At 39.5% G+C, this 21,132-nt stretch overlaps 1 pseudogene; it reads right to left on the bottom strand.

Moving 5' to 3' along the window:
* Positions 1-360: 360 nt before the first annotated feature.
* LOC145010103 (bifunctional TH2 protein, mitochondrial-like) lies at positions 361-14,635 on the bottom strand (annotated as a pseudogene).
* Positions 14,636-21,132: the final 6,497 nt, after the last annotated feature.

The raw sequence follows: 21,132 nt of genomic DNA, 5'->3' as shown, positions 1-21,132 counted from the left end.
ATAAAGTATTATTTTTAAGGAATTTGTTCATTAATAAATTCATATTATGAAATTAGTAACAAGATAAATAAAAAGATTTCATATTATGAAAATAGTAACAAGATAAATAAATCTCCGTGTTACAGTAATAGCAGCAGCTGTATAAACTACTTTGTATGCTTGCCGGGGGTAGGGGGTGTCACTTACCTCCTCCAAGGTTGATGCGAAAGAGCCTATGAAGATTTGAAGTAGTTGTGAGGAAAAACAAGTAACACCATTATAAGCTTCAGTGTTTATAAGCATATTATAATATAATTTAAAGGAATATGGGAGAAATTAAATATCACAAAACAAATAGAAAATTTGTTTAGAATGTTTACCTTACAATGCAACTGCTGCACCAACTCCTGCACCAACTGTGAGTTGTCTAAGTGTATTTTCCTTCCAAGTCATAAGAAAGTTTGCTTCTGGAATTGATGATTTATCCTGCAAATATATATTTATTAATCAGTAATTCTTAATAATTAGTATGTAATCTACTAATGATGATATGCATATCCAGACTTTGATTTTTCATGTATTTTACATTCTGAGTAGAATGCACATTTGGTTTTATATCCAACATGTTGGTTGTGAAGATTTCATCAAGTGATTTTTCAAAATAATCATTTGGCAATTTGTCTGCTTCGTCCTTGTAATGTTTACTTTGAGGATACAAAAAAGAGCAGAAACATGGACGAAAGATTGTGAATTCATAATAATTTTTTTTAGAGTTTACATTGAGGATTCAATTTTTTTGACTGTATCACTAGATTTGTGAGTAAAATACTTTTGTCTAAGAAATAGATATGGGTACCCAATAACGGAGAGAGGGTTTATTAGATAGTCTTGCCTTTTTCATATGCATAAGAGCCTGATCCCACTAAGGTTTTTGAATGATTGATTAAAAATCACTCTTTTGAAAGCTCTTTATCTTATTTAAGAAGTGATAATGGTTTAACAATAACTCCTCTGTATTTACTCTCATAGTTGAAAGTGCTTGACCTGATGGATATCGTCCAACATATTAGACGCAAACACACTAGTGAAATTAAGGTTTTATAAAACGAATCATATTAGTCTACTATTACAGTCCAACAAGGAAAAAGAAGTCCACAATATCTCAAATTCTTATAACTGATATCGAATCACAAAATAATGCAAAAAATTGCTTAAATCTTACTTTCTAATGCAATCCTTCTGCTCTTTGGGAGAAGGGTGAGTCTAAGACAAGAACACCATAACCAAATAGAGGTCAAACGAACACTCCTACAAAATTGACAAAATAATATATTAATAAAAGGTCCACAACTAATACAATAGTTATTGTAAAATAAAATAAATTATTGTGTACCATCCCTATTACAAACATTATATTTAACAAGTTAGGGCAAATTTCTAAAAAATCAAGACTTAATGAGGGAAAGTCTCATTTCCATAACTCAACTTACGTACAAATGCTTGTATTTTATCAAAGTAGGATATTGAAATATAAAAAAAAATTAATAATTTTTTTTTGAGATTTGAGTAAATATTACCTTTTGACATACCCTTGTTGTGGCTTCTTTGACTTGCATATGAAACTGTAGGCATCTTTGAGATAGTCAATCAAGTCTGTAAACCTTCTAGAAGCTGTGTAGTAGAAAACAAAATTTGAAAATTTAACAAAGCTTTTGAAAATGGAAACAAATATATAAAATTATAGGATCAAAGTACAAGACTGGCCTTGGAAGTTGGCTAAATTTTACGATTTGACCTCCATGGTTCAGATTCTGATGACAAATTCTCTTTGCCATCCACTTTAGTTGACTTGTCATTACAAGATGGAATTTTCCTTTTTTTTAAACGCTTAGATAGAATTCATGAAACCATTTTACATACTACAATCCAAAAAATCATTCCAATATTGTTACACTTGCACACAAATTTACAAATCCCACAACCAAACCTGTAAATTATATCCAAGGGCTGAGACCTTTTTAAAATACTCAAGGCTCAAACCTAGCCATTACTAATAATCTGAATATAAACCCTACAAATCACCAACCACTGTTATTCTGTATTAGGGTAATTATATGTATATATATATATATATATATATATATATATATATATATATATATATATGTACTTCATGTTCATTAGATCATACACCCTAAAATGAAAGCATGAATCTCAACCCAACTAGAAACCATGTAAAGAGTACTAGACAGAGCTTTCCATGGACACCTACCATCAATAAACTCTCTTTGTTTCTTCACCAGACCAGAAAAGAAAAGGACAAATGAGAACCTAAATAAACCTCCAAGTCTGTTTAAATTATCACTTGGTGAGATCACAAAACCTATATCTACTTTCAACAGGCAAAGCAAGTGTTCCACTGAACCCCGAATGTAAACTGACAACTTCTCGCCTTTCTTGTAGATTTCATCAAAAGTTTGAACCTTTTCTAGAGGACATTGCACCTTCTTTAATATCTCTCCACTTGATATTGATTCCTCAAAGAGTAAATCATTTGAATGCATATCAGGAAATCTTGAATCACCATAGGAAAAGGCAGATCTAATGAGATCACTAGACCAATAGTAGTATATGAGTGTGACAACCCGAAATTTCCATTTGTACGAACATTATCTATTCAATAGAAGCTAGTCCAATTTCAGTAATTTTCAGACTTTTCCGAACAAGTTTGTGTACATTAGGGTTTACATTTCTGGACATATCAGGAGAGTGGATGCTCCTGTAATTGTGAAACTTGAACATTGTAAGTTTCATGATGTTATAGTCCGACTTTCGGAATAAAAATATTTTCTGTCAAAATATTTCAGGACTATAAATAGATTTCTGAATTTAATTAATTCATTATTCAAAATTCAACCTAGAGAAAAGCCAATTCTCTCTGACGGATCTTCGGGTTTTCATCCCGGATTGTGAGTCTACTTTCCTAAATGTGTTTAAATACTTGTTATATGCTTTATAACATCAATTACATGTCTAAACTGCAAGATCCGAGAGTTTACCGCCCAAGAACGTTCTTGGGGAGTAAACTCCAAAACGGAGCCTAAAGGCTTCCTAGTCCCGATTCCTTGTTAGACAACTTGTTTAGGGGTTAGTGTATAAACATTTGGGACTAAAAATCAATCAAGAATCACAAGTTATAGGAGTTTACGGCCAAGGAACTTTCTTGGGCCGTAAACCCCTTTTTAAGGGTCATAGATGCCCTAACTCACCTCCTTAAGCCTAAGGACTTTAACCACTAATGCTTGTGATTATTTTGGACACCAAAACACTTCAAGATCTTAGGGTTTTAGGAGTTTACGGCCAAGGAAAGATCTTGGGCCGTAAACCCCTTTTTCATGTGTTAAAGATGCCACAAACACCCCTAAGGCTTAAGACAATTTACCTTGAACACATGGGACTTGAATGGAGAACAAAAGACAACATAATCACTCCTTAAAAGGAGTTTACAGCCAAGGAACATATCTTGGTCCATAAACTCCAAGTAATGACACAAATGTGTGCATCTTGTCCCCATTAGCCTTAGATAAAAGCATGGAAGCTATCCTACACATGCAAGGGCCTCAAATGAATTTAAAACAACACCCCATAGGAGTTTACGGCCGTAAACTCTAGGGGATATGGTCCTTTGGCCGTAAACTCCCCAAAGGAGCATTCCAAGGCCTTAAACTACTTCAAGTATTATTCCAACAAGGCTAGGCTTATTCTAGGACCAAGATAAGACTTCAAAACACCCAAAACCTCCATGTGAGGAGTTCACGGCCGTAAACCCATGGGTTCATGGCCGTAAACTCCAATGGGTAGGGTTTGTTGGGTGGTGAACTCATTTACAAGGCCATTTGTGCTTTAAACCCCTTTTGCCTTGTCCCGTATCAACTTAGATGCAACCATTAGGACCTATAACACTTATACAAAGTGTATACATGTTCCTAAGTGTCTTAACTTACTTTGTTAAGTTATTATTTGGCTAATTAGTTATATATATGCTTATTATATGATAACTAGGCTCGAACGTGTGAACAAGTCTCCGTTTGCCATTTAGCACGGTACCCTATACATCAATTCAATCTACTCACTACAAGTGAGTTCATACCCCTAATCAATGTTTTAAATGATTTTAAATGCTTTAAAGGGGGGGGGGGAATACAAGTAGAAAGAAACATGTTATTAAATCATTGTTATGTATTTTATAACTGTGTTTGTCATTTAACGGATTTCACATACTACAAAATGTGATGCAAGAAATGGTTTTAAATCTTAAAAACGTATTGTTATCAATTGTTTTACCTTTGAAATGTGTATCAAAAATGACATCAAGTCATTGTAAATGTTGGTTTCAAAACCCCTAAGGTGTCTTATAAAACCATCTTTCATTATTAAACTAAACTATGCATGTACACTTATGTTCTCATATAGGTATTGATGTTATAGTTTACAGTTTTCATTTAGCTTCTCACACCCTTGAGTAATAAGAGTGTATAAACCTACCTGAACAACCAATTACCTTCCAGCAAATTATCATATGGATAATTTGGAGATATCAAACATAATTCCTATTACAAGGAATCACACAAGAGTCAGTTCATTCATGAGTCTCTACCAGTACATTACCTGATACATGAGTACCTTTACGTTTGATTACATGATACATGAGTACGTTTACATATACTTACATGATACATGAATACGCGTACATGAACGCATTTCATGAGTACCTTTACGTAGATACACTTAATTATGTACATTAACATGAATACTTGTATCTCGAATTGCGAGGATGATTTATTAGTACTTTCTGTTTAAATCTTCCTGCACATCCCTAGTACCTCGGGATATCTAGACAGGACCCTATCCCCAGTACCTCGGGATACCTAGATGGGCCTCTATCCCACAGTACCTCGGGATATACGTACGGGACTAACCATTCCGGAACCCATCTGTAAGCAACAGTGGGTGATGAACATCTACGGATGCCTTCGGTTATTACTTATATTAGGAATCAGTTACGGAACTAACCATTCCTCCATCTCCTCTTGCAATAGGAGATGAGATGAGAATCTTTGGATGATCATTAGGTTAACGTTTTTATGGGATTAACCCTCCCTCCACCCTGCTGCTGCTACAGAGGGTGAGTGGACAATCTTCAGATGTTCATCGGGTATACCGTTCGCTTCGGCGATGTCGTGGTAATCCTGGTCACCCAGGATTAACACTTACATGATTATACTTTTCCTATTTACTTTATTTTGTGATACTTTCACATAAATGAGGAGTTAGACTAAGTAATCTAGTACTAGTCAATAGAAAGGAAAAGCTATCATATTTCTTACAAAAGATTCGGGTTTTTCTACACATCTTTCTTGTTATGTTCTCAAACACTCATTCAATTGTTGGGCTATGGTTAGTTAGTCCATGTGTCATTCGCACATTACTTACAAATTGATTCTTATCACTTTTCTCATCTTTATAAACTTATAGCTGAAAGATGCCTCCTCGCAAATCTACCCGGAATAACCCTACACCTCCACCACCTCCGGTCATCGATACAGCAGCCCTAAATGCTGTCGTAGCTGTAGCAGTGGCAACTGCCATGGCACAGTATCACTCTACTGATGCCAGCAGAGGTGGAACCCCGTTTAACTCCATTCTGGTTGAAACTCCTGTGCGCTCGAGAGAGTGCTCTTACAAGGATTTCACCAACTGTAAGCCGAAACCCTTTCATGGGACCGGCGGAGTCATTGCTCACTTGCAATGGTTCGAGAAGACTGAATCAGTCTTCGAGATTTGTTCTTTCCCTGCTTCGAGCAAAGTCAAATATGCCGCATGCACCTTCGAAGGGAAGGCACTCACGTGGTGGAACAGCCACGTTAAATCTCTAACTCTCGTCGTGGCCAACGACATAGGCTGGGATACGATGAAAGACCTCATGATTGAGGAATACTGCCCGAGGGGCGAGATCCAGAAACTAGAGCAGGAGCTTTGGAGCCTGACCATGAAGGGCACCAACGTTGTTGCCTACACTGCCCGTTTTAGCGAACTGGTGGCCCTCTGCCCTAATATGGTTCCCACTGAAGGGAAGAAGATTGAAAGGTACATATGGGGGCTAGTGCCTCCGTATAAGGGGAATGTCCTATCATCAAACCCCGCTACCTTCGACAGTGCCAAGCGACTGGCACAGCGACTCATTGACCATGGTGTCAAAACTTCTGCAACCACAACAGCCCTAGCCATCTCGGAGCCTTCCAAACCCGCTGACACCAAGCGGAAGTTCTGGGATGACAAGAACAGGCAGCAAATTGTGGCAGTACATGCTGCGGTAACCCCTGCTGCTAATGCTCCGACGAAGCAGTATGCTGGAAGTTTGCCGAAGTGCAACAAATGCAACTTCTACCACAACAGCCCCTGCCGTGAAATGCAGTGCTCTAACTGCAACAGGAAAGGACATACCATCCGTTTCTGTAAATTCCCAGCGCAACCGATCACACAAGTCCCTGGCTCTGGCGCGAGTCCAACTTGCTATGGATGTAGCGAAACAGGCCACTATAAGAGGGTCTGCCCCAAAGCGAGAAATGCTGGAGGAGCAGGTAGGGTACTAGCTATAGGCCACGGGGAAGCATTTGCTGACCCGACAGTGGTGACTGGTACGTTCCTCCTCGATAACTCCTATGCATGCATTCTGTTCGATAGTGGAGCGGAGCGAAGCTTCGTAAACCACAAATTTGCTCGCATGCTTGAACTACAACCACACGCACTTAAAGAACAATTCACAGTAGCAATGGCTAATGGAAAAATAGAAAACACCAGTAGCATATACTTAGGATGTATCCTAACCCTAGATAACCATTCATTCCCAATCGACCTCATGCCGGTCTCAATAAAAAGCTTCGACGTCATCATCAGCATGGATTGGTTGAGTCTTCATTGCGCCGACATCATGTGCTTTGAAAAAGCAGTCTGACTAAACCTTCCGTCTAACGAAACTCTTATAGTCTACGGCGACAAACCTGGTGCGAGTCTTCGCATTATATCAAGTATTCAAGCACAGAAATATCTGCGCAAAGAATACGCATTCCTTGCTCACGTCATCGACACGAACATCGAAACGAAAGAACTCAAGAACATTCCAGTAGTGAGCGACTTCCCCGACATTTTCCCAGAAGAACTACCTGGATTACCTCCGCAACGGCAGGTCGAGTTCAGAATCGACTTAGTCCTAGGAGCTACCCCAGTAGCCAAGTCGCCCTACCGCTTAGCACCAGCAGAGATGCAGGAATTATCTGGTCAACTTAACGAACTACTCAACAAGGGCTTCATAAGACCAAGCTTGTCGCCTTGGCGAGCACCAGTCTTGTTCTTCAAGAAGAAAGACGGATCATTCCGTATGTGTATCGACTACAGAGAACTCAACAAACTGACGGTCAAAAATCGTTACCCTCTACCTCGCATAGACGATCTATTTGACCAACTGCAAGGGGCGAACTATTTTTCCAAAATTGATCTAAGGTCCGGATATCACCAGTTACGAGTGCTAGAGGAGGATGATCCAAAGACAGCCTTCCGAACTCGTTACGAACACTACGAGTTCGTGGTGATGCCATTCGGATTGACCAATGCGCGAGCAATATTCATGGATCTGATGAATAGGGTGTGTCGTCCTTACTTGGATCAGTTCGTCATCGTCTTCATTGATGACATACTCATCTACTCTCGAAGTAAGGAGGAACATAGTCAACATCTCCATAATATCTTAGAAACACTACGAGTGGAGAAGCTCTACGCGAAGTTCTCGAAGTGTGAATTTTGGATTCAACGAGTCGAATTTTTGGGCCATGTGGTTAGCGAAGAAGGTATACACGTGGACCCCTCCAAGATTAAAGCCATTGAGAACTGGTTAGCACCAAAGACACCTACCGAAATTCGTCAATTTCTAAGTCTAGCTGGCTACTATCGCAGGTTCATTCAGAACTTGTCCAGCATAGTGAAACCTCTTACAACCCTGACCCAGAAAGGCGTGGCCTTCGACTGGGAAGAGAAATAGGAAAGAGCGTTCCAAACGCGCAAACGAGCCTTGTGCACCGCTCCAATACTATCCCTCCCCGAAGGGATAGAAGACTTCATTGTATATTGCGATGCATCCAACCAAGGGCTCGGATGTGTTCTGATGCAGCGAGGTAAAGTCATCGCCTATGCCTCGAGACAGCTGAAGACACATGAGGTTAACTACACAACCCACGATCTTGAACTAGGAGCAGTGGTGTTTGCTCTGAAGATCTGGCGACATTACCTATATGGTACAAAAAGCACGATCTTTACGGACCATAAGAGTCTACAACACATTTTTTACCAGAAAGAGCTCAACATGAGACAACGACGGTGGGTCGTGCTACTCAGCGATTACGAATGTGACATTCGTTATCATCCGGGTAAAGCCAATGTAGTAGTCGATGCCCTAAGTCGGAAAGAATATACTGGTCGTAGAGTCAAATCTTTGACTCTAACTATCCATTCACACTTGTCCACGCAAATTAAGGAGGCTCAGGTCGACGCTTTGAAACCTGAAAACGTGGCTGGTGAATCCCTTAGAGGGATGGATAAGAACTTGGAAGTCAAGGGTGGCGTAGCCTTATACCTCATGGATCGGATCTGGACACCGAAACACGGTGGCTTCAGAGACTTGGTCATGACCGAAGCTCACAACACACGTTATTCCGTCCACCCGGGTTCAGATAAGATGTATCTGGATCTTAAAAAGCTATACTGGTGGCCTAACATGAAAGCAGATATTGCTACCTTCGTGAGTAAATGCCTTACTTGCGCAAAGGTTAAGGTCGAATACCAGAAACCCTCCGGTCTTCTACAACAACCGGAAATACCAAAATGGATGTGGGAGCGGATCACTATGGACTTCATAACCAAGTTACCCAAGACGACGGGTGGACTTGATTCCATATGGGTCATCGTGGATAGACTGACCAATTCTGCACACTTCCTACCGATCAAAGAAACAGACAAGATGGAGAAACTTACCAGAACTTACATTAGGGAGATTGTAAGGCTGCACGGCATTCCTTTATCTATCATCTCGGACCGAGATAGTAGATTCACATCGAGGTTATGGCAGTCATTGCAAAGTTCCCTAGGAACTACGCTGGACATGAGTACAGCCTACCACCCACAGAACAACGGGCAAAGTGAGAGAACTATCCAAACCTTAGAAGATATGTTGAGTGCCTGTGTGATTGACTTTGGAAAAGCTTGGGATACTCACTTACCCCTAGTCGAATTTTCCTACAACAACAGTTATCACACGAGCATAAAGGCAGCTCCATTCGAGGCCCTCTATGGCCGAAAGTGCAGGTCCCCTCTGTGCTGGCTGAAGTGGGTGATACCCAGTTGGCTAAGGGACGAGTTCCCAAAAGCACTCTCACTGGTCCGGAAATCATTCGGGAAACGACAGAGAAGATCGTTCAGATTCGTGAATGATTGAAAGCCTCTAGAGACCGACAAAAGAGCTACGCTGATAAACGCAGAAAACCTTTGGAATTTCAGGTGGGAGACCGAGTCCATCTCAAAGTCTCACCTTGGAAGGGCTTCATACGCTTCGGTAAGTGTGGGAAGCTGAATCCTAGGTACATAGGGCCTTTCGAGATTCTCGCAAGAGTTGGCCCCGTAGCTTACAAACTTGATCTACCCGACACACTTCGTAACGTACATTCTACATTCCACGTATCTAACTTGAAAAAGTGTCTGTCCGACGAGACTCTTGTAATCCCACTCGACGAGATCGAGATCAACGAGAGCCTTAACTTCGTGGAAGAACCTGTAGAGATCATGGACCGTGAGGTCAAGAAGACGAAGCAAAGCCGTATCCCTATCGTGAAGGTTCGCTGGAACGCCAAGCGAGGATCGGAATTCACTTGGGAACGCGAGGATCAGATGAAACTGAAATATCCTCATCTTTTCGCTTAGTTATTTGTAACTTCTTATTTGCTTAAATTCTAATTTCGGGATGAAATTCCTTCTAACGGGGGGATGATGTGACAACCCGAAATTTCCATTTGTACGAACATTATCTATTCAACAGAAGCTAGTCCAGTTTCAGTGATTTTCAGACTTGTCCGAACAAGTTTGTGTACATTAGGGTTTACATTTCTGGACATATCAGGAGAGTGGATACTCCTGTAATTGTGAAACTTGAACATTGTAAGTTTCATGATGTTATAGTCCAACTTTCGGAATAAAAATATTTTCTGTCAAAATATTTCAGGACTATAAATAGATTTCTGAATTTAATTAATTCATTATTCACAATTCTAACTAGAGAAAAGCCAATTCTCTTTAACGGATCTTCGGGTTTTCATCCTGGATTGTGAGTCTACTTTCCTAAATGTGTTTTAATACTTGTTATATGCTTTATAACATCAATTACATGTCTAAACTGCAACATCTGAGAGTTTACCGCCCAAGAACGTTCTTGGGGAGTAAACTCCAAAACGAAGCCTAAAGGCTTCCTAGTCCCTATTCCTTGTTAGACAACTTGTTTAGGGGTTAGTGTATAAACATTTGGGACTAAAAATCAATCAAGAATCACAAGTTATAGGAGTTTACGGCCAAGGAACTTTCTTGGGCCGTAAACCCCTTTTTAAGGGTCATAGATGCCCTAACTCACCTCCTTAAGCCTAAGGACTTTAACAACTAATGCTTGTGATTATTTTGGACACCAAAACACTTCAAGATCTTAGGGTTTTAGGAGTTTATGGCCAAGGAAAGATCTTGGGCCGTAAACCCCTTTTTCATGTGTTAAAGATGCCACAAACACCCCTAAGGCTTAAGACAATTTACCTTGAACACATGGGACTTGAATGGAGAACAAAAGACAACATAATCACTCCTTAAAAGGAGTTTACGGCCAAGGAACATATCTTGGGCCGTAAACTCCAAGTAATGACACAAATGTGTGCATCTTGTCCCCATTAGCCTTAGATAAAAGCATGGAAGCTATCCTACACATGCAAGGGCCTCAAATGAATTTAAAACAACACCCCATAGGAGTTTACGGCCGTAAACTCTAGGGGATATGGTCCTTTGGCCGTAAACTCCCCAAAGGAGCATTCCAAGGCCTTAAACTACTTCAAGTATTTTTCCAACAAGGCTAGGCTTATTCTACGACCAAGATAAGACTTAAAAACACCCAAAACCTCTATGTGAGGAGTTCACGGCTGTAAACCCATGGGTTCATGGCCGTAAACTCCAATGGGTAGGGTTTGTTGGGTGGTGAACTCATCTACAAGGCCATTTGTGCTTTAAACCCCTTTTGCCTTGTCCCGTATCAACTTAGATGCAACCATTAGGACCTATAACACTTACACAAAGTGTATACATGTTCCTAAGTGTTTAAGTTATTATTTGGCTAATTAGTTATATATATGCTTATTATATGATAACTAGGCTCGAACGTGTGAACAAGCCTCCGTTTGCCATTTAGCACGGTACCCGATACATCAATTCAATCTACTCACTACAAGTGAGTTTATACCCCTTTAATCAACCTTTGAAATACTTTTAATTGTTTTAAATACTTTATGGGGGGAATACAAGTCAAATACTTATAGTTATTACATCAATCACATGTGATTGCATTACTCACATGTGATTAATAACTAGAAAACCAATGATTTTATCACTGTTCAACTGTTTATCAAACTGTTTCACTTCAAATGTTTTACAAACTCATTTTACTTATCAAATGCTTTTATTAAACTTTTTTTTACTTCTTATAAATTGCATGCCCATATATGTATATATATAAGTAATGTTTAAAGGGCTTAGGAAGGCCATCCGCCCTATTTCCTTTTCGCGCACTGAGATGTGGTCTGGTGGGATTTCGGGTGACCATCCGAGGGTCGTTTCCATATTAGTTATATATATCATATATACATGTATAGACATAAAAGGTACTTCCATATTCATATTTATCAGTACATTAATAGTTAGTTACCATCGGGGTAACACAATACATATACAATGATGCTACAAACAATACATATACAATGATACTAGAAACAATACATATACAACTATACTAGAAACAATACATATACAATGATGCTAGAAACAATACATATACAACTATACTAGAAACAACTACATATACAATGATGCTAGAAACAATACATATACAATCATGCTAGAAATAATACATATACAATGATGCTAGAAGCAATACATATACAACTATACTAGAAAGAGAATAGTACATATACATGAATACTTTATTATTGTGATTTAAATCGGAGCATGACTTAATTGTCATGGCTCGAGTTGTAGCCAGAATTCTCTTGAAGGGAGAGCGTGAGTTTGCGTATAGATCTATACTGGATTGACAATCCTACACCTTGCTGCTAGCTACAGCCGGACCTGCAGGTCTGCGGGTGCCAAACGTCATTCCGTTATTACGACCATTCATTATGTCGTTGTTACTAGTCGATAGTATGGTGCAATTTATCACATAATGCCTTAATATAAATCCGGTTTAAGGTAGTTAGTACAAAAGTAGTTCTTATAATACAAGGCTACAGTACTACAATGATTTACCCATTACATATTTTAGTGATAACCTCACTTAAATGTAAATGTACAAACTATATTTTGTTAAATGATAGTTACATTTGGGAAATTACACACTTTTACATCAAACGAGCATACAAAACAGTTAAGCCTTGGTAGAAGGCTACTTTAATAGAAAATATAGGTTTTTCTGAGAGATGCAAACTTTTACAAACAATTGCAAACCTTTACATATATTTTACAAACTTATACTTGATACATGCTCAAACATTTTTGAATGACAAATACCAACACTAAAATACTTATGAACTCACCAGCTTAATGCTGATAAACTCTTTCAAAATAACTTGTATTCTCAGGTCATCAGTAGACAGGTACCAAGGCCAGCTTTTGAGAAGATGGAACGCATTCAAGACTCATCTTATTATTTTGATATACATTATTTTTGGTGTCTATACTGTACAGAAAACACTTGTATTAAAATTATATATTTAATGCAATGGATGATGTTGTTTGCTTATTTACATTTACTGTGTTGTGATACTTACATGACGTCCTCCGCCCCAGAACGTTTCCGCCGTTCTTGGTTTTGGGGTGTGACAATGAGCATCAATTGCAACATCTTTCATCTTCTCAATCTCTCTAAAGAACTCTACACAACCATCTTGAAAACAAGGTGCTCACCCAGCCCACTTAATGTCATCCAGATGCAATCCTTTCAAAACACCAGACCTACAAACTCTTAAATTTCCTGCCTTTTCTAGATCTATAACTCACCAAGTGCTATACACAAGGTTTCAAAGTTGAACTCCATGACTTTTTCATTATGCATGATTTTGTCGATACATTGCTCATATTTTCCAACATATTGGCCCTGAAGACTGCTCCTAACATCCCGATTATCCAACAGCATGCCATCTGAAAGGGACTCATATCTATTCGAGGTCACAGTCTTTGATGATTCTATAATAGCAATATCATTCAAAAGGGCGCATGAATCAACAGCACTACATGTCAAGTCCAATCCACTACATAGAACAACATGTGTTCTTCAGTTCCATGAAATCGATACAAGGGTACTATGGTGTTCTGAATGATCAGTTGAATTGAGTAAAAATCTAATTGAAGTTTCATGGCTTTATGATAGACCTTTTCTACAATCTCAACCTCTTCACCTGTCAAACACATGGTCAATTTGTCCCACAGTTCTTCGATCTAAGATATTGAAGCCTAATAGTGGAGAAAATATATATCATAATATAAGATTCCACTTTTCTTATTTAATTAAGTTGAATGGATGATGAGACAAACCTCATATTTTTTTTAGAGGAGAGACTATCGATCCATTTTTTTTGAAGATGGATGTTTTCATCAAGTTCAAGAACTGCTTGTATCTCCTTGTTTAAAAATGGTTAAAGCCACGTGGAGGGTGCCATGGTAGAAAGGGAATAAGCAGAAAGTTTAGTTTTCTCAAATGGAGTTGCAAGCTTAACACATAATCTCTCTCCTACTGCTTTTCCAGATGTTGTTGCTAGCAAGAAATCTGTATGTTTGATCATTGCACGATCTGAAATATTTCCTGTTGGAAGTTCATAGCCCCATTCATGCATTAATAAGTACTAATCAAACCTAAATTCATCAAATTATATCTTTTTATACTGTTGATATTCTAGACTATAGACATTGGAATTCAAATGCCTACTTGGACAATTGATTTAAACATTGTCATCTTCTTCACACCCATTTTCTGATCTTACAGGTTACGGTTTTATCGTCATCGTCATCTGAGCATTCTTTAGCCATCTCTAAACTAAAAAGCCATCAATTCAAGACAACTACATACATGAAGTGTAAGAAGAAGATCAATATACGAATTATATATAGGAATGAGCTACCAAACTTATGCCTGAGCAGAAGCTTGAAGAAAACGCAGAGCCTAAGAGATAAAATGGAGGAAAGACCTAGAATCCAACTTCCTTGATGCTAGTGACAATATAGAAGGAGTATAAGTTGCAAATACAAATTCATCCATCGATTGTTATAGATACCTGTAAGCCCCATGCAGCCATACCCCAATCTTGAGACCTATAAGCCCCATGTAGCCATACCCTAATCTCGAGAATCGTAGAGCGTTTTGAATTTTCTTAAAAAAGCCCTAGGTAGAATGGTTCTTGAAAAAGCCGTAGGAATGAGTGAATTAAAGGAGATATAGAGGAGAGATTGAAGAAGTGGGCACTTTAAAATTTTAGAATCTTAGAGGATTTCATTTTTTCTCTTTAAAATCACGCGTTTGATAAAAAAAATAATAAGCGACATTTCTAGAGGACACAAATTAAAAACAAGTGACCTCCGTGTTTGTATTTTTTTTGTTGGAAATTAATTTTAAGGCACACAAAAATGCGTGTCCTCTATCCGTCAAATTTTAAAAGGCATAGTTTTTTTAAGGACACACAAAAATGCATATCATAAATCAGCGAGTGTCATTGTTTGCGCGTCATCAAAGGGTATTTTTCTTGTAGTGGACCAAAATGTGAACTTTGAATAACATTATTATTAAGGACACACAAAAGTGCATATTGTAAATCATCGAGTGTCAGTGTTTACACGCCATTAAAGGGTATTTTTCTTGTAGTGGACCAAAATGTGAACTTTGGAGATCAAGGAGAGGTAAAATGGTCCTTCACCGTTTTTGGAGATTTAGAAAAGGAGTTAGCTTAGCAGTTTAATTTTGTTGATAAATTGCTATTTAGAGGTGATTGTGATATATGTAGGTGGAATCGAGACCTGCATTTTGAGTATGAGACATATCTGCTTTACTTACGAGGTGAATCTTCTCGTTATACTTGTTTGAGCGGTAATACTGTGTGACCGTAGGGTCTTATTTAAGTTATTAACTGGAGGGTCCTATGAGCTTATACTGAGTTATGTGATATTATGCATATTTTCTTTGTGATATACGCTATATTATTTTGTGCCTTATTGAGTTAGGACCGGAGGATCCAAACCAAGTTGTGAGACCGGAGGGTCTTCACTAAGATACAAGACTGGAGGGTCCAACTCGAGCTGTAAGATCGGAGGGTCTTCACTTAGACACATAACCGGAGGGTCCACACCAAGTCGTGTGACCAAAGGGTCCATGTTGAGCTATAGCTATGAGAGGCTTATGGCAAAGAAGTGTGAGAACCTAGGAAGAGCCTAGTGAGCGACTTTAGTCAGAAGAGTACAATGTTTAGAGGTGAGTATTCGCTGGAGAGGGAACATGTGTAATGGGATTGGTTATCTAGAAAGTTGGGCAGCTACTTAATAAATCCAGGACGATTCGTGTGGAAAGTATGGGTAGATATGGAAAGTAGTATGGGCCCGTACTATTGAAAGCAGATGACCCATACTCGAAACAGGGAGAATTCTAGAGGTTCTAAATAGAAGATTGAAGGGAGATAACATGGTTCGGATACCATGATTCATAGCAGAGTGTGTTTCCACCTTTACTAGTTATTCCGCTGTGGTTGTTTAAAATGAAAGTGGATATGGTAGATTTTGGGGAAGAGGGCCATGTCGGTTGAGGTTCAATTGAGTGTAATTTATGGGGAAAATTGAGTCTAAATCTGGAGGGATTTGACTGGTGAGGTACCAGTTGGAGTCGTAGTCTCAAGGAACAGTGGATATGATGTTTTGTGTAGTGAGGTCTCTTGCTTCTATGAAACATCCCATTATTGAATGTTGGTTGAGGAATAAGAGATGAGGTTTGTGATAGTGAATTATTTCTAGATTGAGAGTCGTAACTAATTTGGGATAGTTGAGATGTCTGGCGGTGTGTCAGTATGAGATTTTGGGGTGACTAGAGGTAGTCACATTGGGAGGATTCCAAGGATTTCATCTAAGATTTGGGACACTTGGTGTTATTGGGTCATTACTTGGAAGGTCATTGGATGCTGCGTGTATGTTGCATGAGTTGGGAATGGCACATGTAGTGAGCCAGTTTGTAGTGTGGTCTGTTGGTATGTCAATGGACTATGGTTCGAACCCTATAAGGGAGGACCAAGTATTCTGTGGGGGATCCTCTACCTGATGTGGTACAGAAGTTTGGGTTATAGGGATCTGCGGTCTAAATATATGAGAATGGGTCATGTGGTAGTCAAGGATACATACAGAGCGAGATGATGCATGTTGCATATGCTTAGGAGAGAATGAGTGTCTTCATGGTAGGTGGCCATTAGACAGGAATCTGATTATGGTCCGTGTTTCTTCTTGTGTAATAATATTGACTTTCAAGAAGGGTGGGTTACTGAGGTCAATATTCGATTGTCGAAAGATTGATAGTTCAACGTATAGATTGTTATCTGCACTCCAGGAAGGGCGTCAATTGATTTGCTAATCAACTTCAGAGTCGATATGAGTTGTTTCACATGGGTGTCGATCATTAGAGGATGGATTTTCAGATTGTCACCAATGTGTTCTCAGTCGTGACGATTCCTCAGTGATTGAAATTGTGAGTGGGAGTACTTAAAGGGATCAAGTTCTATGAGTAGAAGATTAGTGATCATGGCAAGACATCGTGAGATTCTCTGATGGTGTAATGTGGTATCTGAGTATGATGCCCTAAATTGTTGGATTACTATGAAATTTTGCTTTGTCAGACGACAAGTGGAATATTAAGTGACTATATTTCTAGATGTGAGACCATTAGTTAATTGTCGCCGGACATGAATTGTCCAAGGGTGTAACGGTACTGAGGAAAGTGTCTTGTCTACGAGAATTTCATCAAGAGTAGTCATCCATAATCTAAAAAGGTGTATGCACCTAAATATGTTGGACTGCGGAGCATGAGATAGTGAACTCAGTGTGGTGACGACTTGATGATGAGATTGTGGGGTGATAAGAAAGTGAGCGGATCCGGGTGGGAGTAATCATTTAGGGCTGTTAGAGAAAACCGTGGGGGTGAGCCCATGATGAGTGAGAGAGTGTTGTAAGACTACGGGGAACCATAGCATTCACGAGTCAGTGAGAGGGAGTATCGTATAACTGCGGAGAGCCATAGCATACATGAGTCAGAGATTAAGTATCGTATGAATATGGGGAGCCGTAGCCTACATGAGTCAGAGAGAGTATTGTATGACTGTGATGAGCCATAGCATACACGAGTCAGAGAGAGTATCGTGTGACTACGGGGAACCGTAGCATACACGAGTTAGAGAGAGTATCATATGACCGTGGGAAGCCGTAGCATACACGAGTCAGAGAAAGAGAGACAAGTAGAAAGAGAGAGATTATGACAATGAAGAGCCATAGCATTCAGAAGAGAGAGAGAGAGAGAGAGAGAGAGAGAGTATCGTAAGACTACAAGGAGCCGTAGCGTAAACAATGCAGTGATAAAGTGTTATAAGACTACGGGGAGCCGTAGCACATATTAGTCATCGAGAGAGTATTATAAAACTGTAGGGAGACATAGCCTTTACTAGTCAGGGTATGATGCAGAGGGGTTCTTAGGCCTGGGTAGCATTTCCCAAATGAGTTTTTCAGAACCTGGTGATAGGAACAGGGGTGAGACTAGGGACTCTATGATGGTCAGAAACCCTTTTATCTCGATTGAGGGATGTGTTGTCAAAAATCGAAAGGATGGGACAAGTAATGTACGTGTGGATTTGCGGATCTTGGGTCGAGAGTTGAGTATCAGATTGGATATGAGTGGTTCCAATTCTATGTCGGACCAGACTCTTGTAATGAATTTACGCTCTATTTGTGTGGAGGATGGGCATGTTGGGATTTTGGAGTTTTAAGATGTATTTCATTGTGAGTGGGGAAGTCTTCCATCCGATGTTTTAGACCTGGGTGGATCAGTTCGTGGGTTTGAGGGGAACCACAACCTACATGAAGTAGTAAGTAGTAGACGACAAAGGTCGGAGGTGAGGTGAAACTTCAATTCGGTTGTAGTAATCATTTAGGGTAAATCAAACTTGGTGACTGTAAGTCCAGTGTGATTTGTTGAGATAGCTTGGTTGGATAGAACGACTGTGAAGTCATATTTCCGAATGTGTTAAGGCAACCTTGGAGGTTCAACTCTTAGTTCGGTAGCTGAGCTGGTACACAGTAGGGAAGGGACATTAGAAGTGAAGTTGGGGCTTATGGTTATGGATATCAGAGGATATTTACGACCGAGCCTGGTCATTCTTTTAGTGGCGAAGGGAAGAGTATTGAGATTAATTTATCAGATGGGTTATGATAACGGTACTGACAATTGATACTTGGTGAGATGTGACCCCTCCGTTCCTTTTGAGCAATGATCTGGATCGACTGGTATGTCCTACACGAGTGATCAGCGGCCAATTATTGGATAAGCAATTGTTCCCACCAGTCGCAACAAGATAATTAGAGTTGGAAGTGTTTATCAGGGTTTGTTATTCGATGAGCGATTAACATGCTGATATTCTATATGGTCAGTCTGTCGGGGAGACAGACCACTATAGTTTTCAGGTTCTGGAGAGTTAAAGTTGGCACTACAATGGCAGAGTGGTCCGTCCTTCTTAGGGTTTGGAGTTCCTGTTTGGTTTCGGGTGACTTGGGAGGGAGATTGTTGTATGATATGATCTTTTCTGGTGGTGCTTCTCGGGTGTTCTTTTCGATCGATGTACTGATAATGAGCGATTTTGAGGGAGAAATCTAATTTAAGTGGGGGGAGAATTGTAACACCCCGATTCCTGGATGTTGGACTTAGGGATTTTTTGCATGTTGAAGGGCCTAATCGACGAGTTGGTTGGCCCAACTCGTCATGTAAGAGCTGATATGGACACGTGAGTTATGAAGCCTACTCATCGAGTTGGAGAGTTTAACTTGATGAGTTGAAGCTGTTAAGAGAAAACCCTAATTATTCGGCTTTGCACCCTATTAAAAGGACTTTAAATCCGTTACCCTGTCTCTCTTATCACCTTATCATGTCTAGAGAGAATCCATAGTGGGTGAGCCCATATTTTGAGTGTGTGAAGCCAAAACTGTGCATTTATGGAGGAAGCTTGAAGATTGAAGATCTTGGAACAAGGAGTCTTTAGATCCAACATTCATAAGTTGTAGCATCTATTTGGAGGTAAAAGGTCCTTAACCTTGGCTTGTTATTTATTAGATCTCTTCTTGTCTGAGTTTATGGGTAGTTGGTGCAAAATGAGGGCCATTTTTAGGTTGAGCTTGTCCAGGGAGAGTAGTTCTAGATCTGGACTCCTCTACGCCCTTATGTACATAAAGTCTCAAGCTTTATGAAACTTTAACACTTCTTCATCTTCTTGATCATAATTTTGGGTATTCTAGCCTTATGAGGCCTTGCATGATCGTAAAGTTAGCAACTTTACATGGTAACTCCATGCTAGGAGGTTAGATCTGGAGTTTGGAGCACTGGAATCGATTGAAATGAGAATTGGCTGGAGAACTCGATGAGTTGGGCATCCAACTCGACGAGTTGAGAGGGTTTTACCTATCTGTGGATTTAGAGTGAACTCGACGAGTTATTGGAATAACTTTACGAGTAGCTGGGGGTTTCCTGGTCTTCTGGACACTATGCATACCCGAAGAGTTCGTGAGATAACTCGGTGAGCTGACCCGAGTTTTCCTGATTTTTCCTGAGAATAAAGGGAACTCGATAAATTACATAGATGCACTCGATGAGTTGAGTCAACACAGATTTTTGATTTGAGTGTTGACTCCCATGGACTTTTAGGGATTGAACAAAATGTGAACTTTTGAGATCAAGGAGAGGTAAAATGGTCCATCACCTTTTTTGAGATTTAGCAAAGGAGTTAGCTTAACACTTCAAAGCTATTAATAAATTGCTAATTAGAGGTGATTGTGATATATGTAGGTGGATTCTTGACCTGCAATTTGAGTACGAGACAGATATGCGTTACTTACTAGGTGAGTCTTCTCACTATACTTACCTGAGCAGTGATACTGTGTGACCGGAGGGTCTTATTTGAGTTATTGGCCGGAGGGTCCTATGTACTTATATTCAGTTATGTAATATTATGGATTTTATCTTTGTGATATATGCTATATTATTCTGCGGCTTACCGAGTTAGGACCGGAGGTTCTAAACCGCATTGTGAGATCTTCACTGAGATACAGGACTAGAGGATCCAACCCGAGCTGTGAGACCGGAGGGTCTTTACTGAGTCACATGATCGGAGGGTCCACACTGAGCCGTGAGAACGGAGGGTCCTCACCTAGATGCATGACCGGAGGGTGCATACCGAGCCATATCATGAGAGGCTTATTATTTATATATGTGGTATTTTAGGGACCTAAGTAAGCTTCGTGCTTACCGTGTTGTGTGACATGTGTTTCAGGTACTTTTCAGGATCATGGGCAGGTGCCGACTTGATTGTACACACTATCTAAAGATTCTGTTTTTGAGGATTCTGAGAAATGTGAGATTGTATATTTTTTGTGGTTTTTTAAAAAAATGAAATTTTTGTTTAAAAATTTAGAGTGTATCACATTAAGTGTTGAACGACCGGTTTTTGGAGATTGGACGTGAAAGCCCTGCGT

This window comes from Lactuca saligna, chromosome 8 (genome assembly GCF_052625555.1).
Source record: "Lactuca saligna cultivar CGN05327 chromosome 8, ASM5262555v1, whole genome shotgun sequence".
NCBI lineage: Eukaryota > Viridiplantae > Streptophyta > Magnoliopsida > Asterales > Asteraceae > Lactuca > Lactuca saligna.
Note: the sequence above shows the minus strand (reverse complement) of the source record. Positions and strands in the feature narration are given on the sequence as shown.